This window comes from Sminthopsis crassicaudata, chromosome 1 (genome assembly GCF_048593235.1).
Source record: "Sminthopsis crassicaudata isolate SCR6 chromosome 1, ASM4859323v1, whole genome shotgun sequence".
In the NCBI taxonomy this organism is placed as follows: Eukaryota; Metazoa; Chordata; class Mammalia; order Dasyuromorphia; family Dasyuridae; genus Sminthopsis; species Sminthopsis crassicaudata.
The window spans coordinates 239,597,329-239,605,724 of record NC_133617.1 but is presented as its reverse complement, the minus strand read 5'-3'; positions in this window follow the sequence as shown (position 1 = coordinate 239,605,724).

Genomic DNA, 8,396 nt, shown 5'->3' with positions numbered 1-8,396 from the left:
CAAATTGAAAGTAATTGTCAGATGTCATTTTAATTTCTACCATTACATTCATTTCTACATGTTCTTCCTTACATTATTATGATTCATTTTATTCTCTAACAGCACATCATTTTTTCTATTCTTTCATTCATTTTAAAGGAACTCTCTCACCTACATATAAAGACCACAGAGTTGATAAAAAAGAAGTGTCTGACTTAATATATTACCTGGACTAGAGAACATTTCTGTGAATCACTGAAAAGCAATGAATTCAATCCACTGATTTGCATGATATTAGACATAATTTCAAGTTTTCCACTTCTTTATCTATGGAAGAGACTTTTTTTTCTTCTCAGCCAAGAATTTTTGTTAAAACCAAAAGGATCCACTAAAAAAAATGAATACAAGGTGGAATGAGGGGGTAGGGATATACATATATCTATACACACACACACACATATATAATTTGTCTCTTCCATTCAAATTACATGAAAAAAACTTTTGAAAATAGAGCATTATCTAAATCAACCATACAAATTAGATTGTGCTAAGGATCTAAAATAAATTTTCGAAGTGATCTTTACAGCATGTGATTTTTTTGTTAGGTTTGTGTTGAAATTTGTAATTAAGCAAATTAAGTAAATTTAACTTTAGGGTGCTACATCTCTGTGCTTTTAACCTGGTCAAGATGATGCAACATTCCATTTCAAAACAAATATTTTTTTTAAGAACATGAAATCATAGACAAAAGCCTTGGAAATCATATAGTTGCGCACCCTCATTTGATCAATGAGGAAATTGGAATCCAAAAATATGAAGAGATTTGCTCATGTTTCAGGCAGCAAGTGGAGCAGTTGACATTTAAATCTGGCTACTGTTACTCCAAATTGAGAGTTCTTTTTACCCTAAAAACACACACATTGCAGATCTTGATTTCTTTCTACCCTCTCCTGAAGCAGCTACTAGAAAAAAAAAAAGTTTTTCAAGTGGGCAGACAAGAAATCAAATGGATCCCTCTCCCTCCCTCCGTCTCCCTTTCCTTCTTCTTTTCCTCCCTTCCTCCCCCTTCTTCCTTTTTCCTCTGTTCTCTTGTGTGTGTGTGTATGTGTGTGTGTGTTTGTCTCTCTCCATCAGCCTCTCTTTACCACTCTCTGATTCCATTTCTCTCTCTGTCTCTGTCTCTTTGTGTCTCTGTCTCTTTGTGTCTCTGTCTCTAAGTCTCGCTCTGTGTCCCTGTCTGTCTCTGTCTCTCTCCCTCCCTCCCTGCTTCTTTCCTTTCTCTCTCTCTCTTTCTATCTCTCTTTCTCTCTGTGTGTGTATATCTCTCTTTCTTTCTCTGTCTCTCTCTATCTGTCTCTCTCTCTCTCTCTTTCTCTCCTTCCCTCCTTCCCTTCTTTTTTTTCTCTTTGGTTAGAAGTGGAGAAGGCTACATGACCTCATGTCAAGGAAGGCCCAATTACACCCAAGAATCTATTTTATTTACAGGAAGGCTTATGGTTCTTGTGTGTACATTTTTTAATTCTGGAATTTTAACACCAAAAAAAAAGTATCTTCCTATACATAGAACACAATGAATTCTTCCTTTCTGTTTCTGTCTCTGTCTCTCTCTGTGACTCTATGTGTGTATATATCTTCTAGAATCTCCATTTAAGCTAAGTATCTAAGCCCTGTCAGTAATCACTGTTCTTCGGTGATTAGATTTTCTCTCTGTTGTTGTCATTTCAGTTTTGTCTGACTCTTTGTATTGGAGATTTTCTTGGAAAAGGTACTGGAGTGGTTTGTCACTTCCTTCTCCAACTCATTTTACAGATAAGGAAATCGAAAGAAATATATTTAAGTGACTTGCCCGATATTATACAGCTAGTAAGAGTCAGAAGTCAGATTTGAACTCAGATAAGTATTCTTCACTCCAGTTCACACATTACCTGCTACATCACCTAGCCATCCCTGGACTTTCCCTACCATGTCTCCCTCTCCCTCTCCTTGTCCCCTTCCCTGTCCCTCCCTCCCTTTCGGTCTCTCTGTCTCTGTGTGTGTGTGTGTGTGTGTCTCTCTATTTCTCTCTCTTTGTCTCTCTCTCTCTCTCTTTCTCTCTCTCTCTCTCTCTCTCTCTCTCTCTCTCTCTCTCTCTCTCTCTCTCTCTCTCTTTCTCTTTGTCTCTGTCTGTGTGGGTCTCTCTCCCCTCCCTCCCTCCCTCCCTCCCTTCCTCTTTCTCTCTCGCTCTGTCTCCCTGTCTGTCTTACACACACACACACACACACACACATATTCCTTTTCAGCTTGTTTTTATGTACTACCTTCTCCCAGTAGATTGTAATCTATTTAAGGGCAGGAAATATTTTTCTTTTGTGCTTGTATTTGTATCCCCAGAACTTAGCACAGTATTTGGCACATAGTAAACATTTAAAAAAATGCTTGTTAACTGACTGGCAGACAAAAAAGTAATTTCACATGAATCTGAATCTCCATTTCTCATTGGTTGTTTTCTTTTTCTTTAACAATATGTAATAAAGTCTGTGTTTCTTACACTGCTATTTTCGTGTTTGCATATTCTTATGCATCCTATTGAGGAGAAACAACAAGTTCTGCCCTTTTTTTCTCCTTTCCACACTCCTATATTCTTTCTTTTATCCTCCTTTTTATTCCATTTTCAAACCCTCAAAATAGAACCAATACTCTCCATATCAGTTTGTTTTTTTTTTCTTATTGAATTCCTTAAAAATCTTTTAAAGATATCAAGACACTGAAGGGACATTTGTTTCTTCACCACCTATTAGAATTGACAATATTCTATATTCTCTTAAAACTACTTCAAATTGTTCAACTAAAGTTACTTTTCTAGGTAAATCTACTTTTCTCTGGATTTGATTCAATTCAATTAAAAAAATATTTATTTAAGAAACTACTATGTGCCAGACACTGTGATAAGTGCTGGGGATAGAAAAAAGAAAAAGAAACCCTTCAAGGAGCTCACAATCCAATTGGGCAAAATAATACATAAAAGGAAGATGGAAAGAGAGAGGAAGAGGAAATCATGGAGTACCCTGAAAAAAGGCAGAGTTGCAAATGCAAAGTAGAATGAAGCAATTTCTGTTTTCTACAAAAGAAAAACTTTAGGAAGAGTTTGCCATTTCATCTTCCAATCTTCCATTTAAAGGGGAAAGTAGACAAAGTAGACTGAGGGAAGTGATATCAAGGCATGGATTGAGTTAGCATCATGATTATAAGATTATATAAGTGTTGAACTTATTTCATGGAATTAAAACCACACAAGTTCCTATTCAACTCTGGTCTTTTTTATCAGAACTGCTTGAAAGTTTTCTCTATTATATAAAAACTCATTTTTCCTTTCAGGTATCTACTTAACTTTATGGGATAAATTATAATTGGATGTTTGCCTTTTGGAATATTATGTTCTATGATTTCTTCTTGTTCATAGTAAAAGTTTTGAAGTCTTGGGTGAATCTGACTCTTAATAACTCAATATTTGAAATGTTTAACTTTAGAAATTTTCAACATTTATCCTTGGAATGGAGACCTCTAAATTTTAGATGACATTCTTGAGACTTCTTTTTGAGATTATTTTCATGAAATAATTAGCAGCTTCTTTTTATTTTTACTTTTCCCTATAACTTTAATAAATCTCAGCAGATTTCTTTCATGATTCTAAATATAATGTCCAGGTGTTTGTTAAGTTATATTTTTAATCTTGTTTTTTTCAAAGAGCTCAGTAATCCTTAAATTATCTCTGCTATCTAGATAAATTGCTATTTATATTAAATATTTTATAATTTCCTCTATTTTTCAAACTTTTTATTTTGTTCCAGTATTTCTTGCTATATTGTGGTATCATTAATTTCTGTTTATCAAGAGGGATTTTCTTTTTTTTTTTTCAGAATTCCATTTTTTAGCTTAGATTTATTTTTTTCTTCTATTTATTTCCCTTCCAATTCTTTCACCTAGGACTTTCACTTCATTTTTAATTTTTTTTTCTTTCTTTGTTTCTTTTAGGAATTTTTATAAAAATTGTGGGGGAAGAACATTTTTTCTTTGTGTTTCTACTGGCAACTATTATAGAATTTGATTTGTAATAATTTTTATACTGATTGGTGTTTGATTTACTCATCTCTCCAACTTAAGTTCCTGAATTTTAATTTTGTTCCAGGGCTAAGATCTTGTCTCTGTTGAATTGTTGGACAGAGTGATGGTTCCATGTAGTCTCATCTTGAAGTCCTCCACCACTCAGGAGTCAGTCCCACTGCATCTCTGAGGTTCAGAACATTGGCTCTTCATGACCCTATCTTGGCATTTCCGAACAGAATTAGGGACCTTAAAGTCTCTGGACCTAGGACATTTATATCTAACATTATGCATCATGCTAGAAGTCACTGCAACAGTTAGCACAATGCTAGTTGTTATTGCCATTCTCAAGGATTTCCAAATTCCCATTCCAGGCTTTCTCAGAGGAGTACTCTGCTTTTATTACCTCTACAAATAAAATCTTGGAATTTATATATTCTAGTCTCTACTCATAATGGTTCTTGCTTTGATGAAAATATCATTTTTTTTATTGTACCTGAGTTTCTGCTCTAGCTTTCTATATGATTCTATAATAGAAGATGTCACTTATATTAGTTGTTCATTGAATTTATTCATATCATTCAACCTAATAGTGTAAAGGACTGAAACTCTTGAGCTAATGCACTGAGATCGGACCACCAAGCACTTGAGGCTAATTACTGATTGGATAATACTTTATAGGAATATGCTTGGAAAAATGGCCCTTACCACTATCCTGTGCTGGCCCAATCATTTGGTATATACAGAGAAATGTGGGAGGGACTAGGAGGTAGAGTGAGACTAGTCAGGGTCACTTCTAGGCGGGAGACGAAGAGGTGAGGTTTCAGAGATTCTGCATCCATCCCCTTGATTTCTACTGCTAAAGATCAAGAATAAAGACTGTTACTTATCCTGACTCTGGATGATTTTAAGGTATCCAGGGTACTAATGTGGTCGTCACATTTGGTGCCAATGTGGGGCAAGGACACTAATTTCACTGCAGAAGCCCTTGGGGACCAGGAAATAGGGTGAGTATTTTAATAGACAAACAGGGAACTTGCTTTGTTAAAGGCTAAACTAGTAACCTTTTCTAGCTGAAATGGGGCAGATATTAGGAAAAGACTCTCCCCCATCCCAAGGGAGAGTATAGAAAGCATGCTTAAGTTGATAAAGGGACAAAGCTTAATTATAACTTGGTTGCAGATTGCTAGAATCTTGGGTACATTAGAACACACATCCCCTTGATTCGTAAAGGAAGAAGAAATGGGGCTAGATAATTGGAAGCTGATAGGAGAACAACTATGTGAATGCTACAATGATAAAGGTCCTCATTCAATTTCCAAGGAAACATTCTGTATATACAACATAAAGAATCCTGCAAGTTATAGAAAAAAAAAAATTTTTTTTAAGAACAGCCAGATGAGAAAGTGTGAGGAAAAAGAAGAAAACAAAGAACAGATTAATAGCAATATCACTAGAGGGCATGTAGAGTTAAGTGAGGATGAAGAGCATGGTGATTCTTGCTCTAACCAGGCAGCTTCAATGCCACCTAAACCGTAACTGGTTATTGACACGCCCCCATCAACTTCATCTTTCAGGATGGAGGGAGGAGGAATAGTGGGAGGGGTAGTGATATCACCAGCATTTCCCCCTCAGCAATCACCACCTCCTATGACTAGATTGCAAAAGGCACTACTTAAAGCCACAGAAGAAGGGCGGAATACAGCTGATTTGAGAATAGAAATGTATCCTGTGATTCAGCAGTTTAACTCTTCAGCTCAAGAAAGGAGAAGATACAATCCTTTTGATATAGAAATCCTCAAAGACCTGAAAAAGGCTTGCACTCTTTATGGGGCTACATCAGCTTATGCTAAGATGTTATTACAGAATTTGGCTTATGAAGTCTTATCCCCTAGGTACTGGAAATCTATAGCAAGGACATGCTTAGAACCTGGATAAAAATTGTAGCTTTCTGAATATAGTGAGCTCTGTAGGATACAAGCCCAACAAAAGTCATAGTGAAGTTAATCTTCCAATCACCTATGACCAACTAACAAGTGTAGGTTCTTATGTAGAAATTTCAGTACAGATTAATTACCCCTTAGCAATATATGAACAAATTGCTGCTGCTGCTATCAAAGCATGAGCTTTTCTCCCCAGGAAAAATGACAAGGGTGAGGCCTTCACAAAAATTGTGCAAGGTCAAATGGTTTTGTTGGGATGTTTGCAGACAGTTGTAATAAGGACTAATGGTGAAAATACAGTAACACTCATTATTACATTACATGGATGATATATTGGGATATGCACCTGAAGAACAAATGTTAGAAGCATGTCTACAAAAGACCATGGAAACACTAAGGAACTACAGATATAGTAGCTCCAGAAAAAATTCAAATATATGCTCCTTTTCAATATTTAGGATATGAAGTATACCCTAAGATGCTTACAGTGCAAAAACTTTCCTTAAGAACAGAGAATCTAAACACCTTAAATGACTTTCAGAAATTGATAGGAGATATCCAATGGATGTGTCCAGTGTTAGGCTTGACTACCTATCAATTGCAACCATTATATGACATTTTAAGGAGAGACAGTGCTTTAAACTCACCATACCAGCTTACAAAAGAAGCTCAAGAGGGTTTGAGAAAAGTTGAACTGGCTTTATCCAATGTGGCTGAAAAAGTCACTCAAAAACCCTTGGAAATAGCCATTTTTGCTACACAAGAGGCACCCACAACAGTCCTTCATCAAGGAGACAGTGTGATAGAGTGGGTGAACTTCCCAGCACAATCAGGACAAAGCCTTATTCCTTACCCAATGCTTGTGGCTAGAATTTTATTAAAGGCCATTAAGTGATCAGTACAATTATCTGGGATAAGACATGACAAGATATACACCTTTTATACTAATACATAAATTAATGTGTGCTATGAAACCATCCCAGAGTGGCAAATTTTATTAGCCATGGCTCCAAATTTTACACAAGGGTCTCCATTAAAGATAACCAGACTATTACATAATTGGCAATAGAGTCTTGAAGAAAAGGTTTCTAAAGTTCCTCTTAAAGGACCAACTATCTTTACAGATGCATGCAAACATAATATTTGTGCTGTATACTCTCAGGATTTAACTATAAAGAGAGTAGTCAGAACTCCTTTTCAGACCACTCAGCAGAATGAATTGTATGCAATCATTCTAGCTCTTACTTATTATCTAGGAGAAATAAATACAATATCTGATTTGGCCTATTCAGTAGGTGTGGTACAAAGAATTGCCACAGCCCAAATAAAATTTGTAGCCTCTAATATGTATCAGCTTTTTAAGGAACTTCAAGAGCAAGTGAGAAAGCATCCAGGTAAGATTTATATCTTGCATGTCCACTCTCATAGTGGACTTTCAGGTCCTCTTTTTGATGGTAATTCAAAGGCAGATAGCCTTCTAAGCATGTTGGCCAGTACTCCTTTATTTCAGGAAACCCAAGAATCTCATTTTAAATATCATCAGGCTGCTAGAGCTTTACATTTACAATTAAGAATAACAAGAGAAGAAGCCAGGAGCATAGTAGAAGCCTGAACAACTTGGATTCCTTTCCATGCTCTTACACTCCCTCCAGGGAAGAACCCTCATAGTTTAAGACCTAATGAAATTTGGCAAATGGATGTGACCCATTATAAATCTTTTGGTCATCTGTCTTTTATCCATTTTGTGACAGACACTTTTTCAGGATTCACTTTTGCAATACCAGCAGCAAAAGAGACAGCCCTAGTGGTTACTGAATTCCTTATACAAGCATTTGCAATTAAAACACAAGCAATAAAAACAGATAATAGACCTCCATATATTTCTAAACATTTCATACACTTTTGTGCACAGTATAAGATTTTACACACTACCGGCATACCCTTTAATCCTCAAGGACAGGCAATAGTAGAGAGAAGAAACAGAGACATTAAGATGCTCCTCCAAAAACAAAAGAAAGGGGGAGCCACAGATAACCCTAGAGAACTTCTAAATCTAACTCTTTATACTATTAACTTCTTGATTTTTAACAAAGATGCATTGTCTCCAGAAGACAGGTTTTATAACCCACTGGAAGGGCAGTGTGCAGTGCGAGCAGCTCCACTATTTTTAGATAATCACCAGGTGATAGGGAGAGACCCAGAAAGTAGTGAATGGAAGGGACCAGATAGGTTAACTGCTTGAGGGAGATGGTTTGCTTGTATCTCTACAGATGGAGAAGGAATCAGATGGGTGCCAATGAGCTGTATTTGCCTAGTCCATTGGAGAGAGACAGAGCAGACCCTTGAAACGAAGGAGAAAACCCAAAATCATCATGGGGTTCCATTGCTGACTGT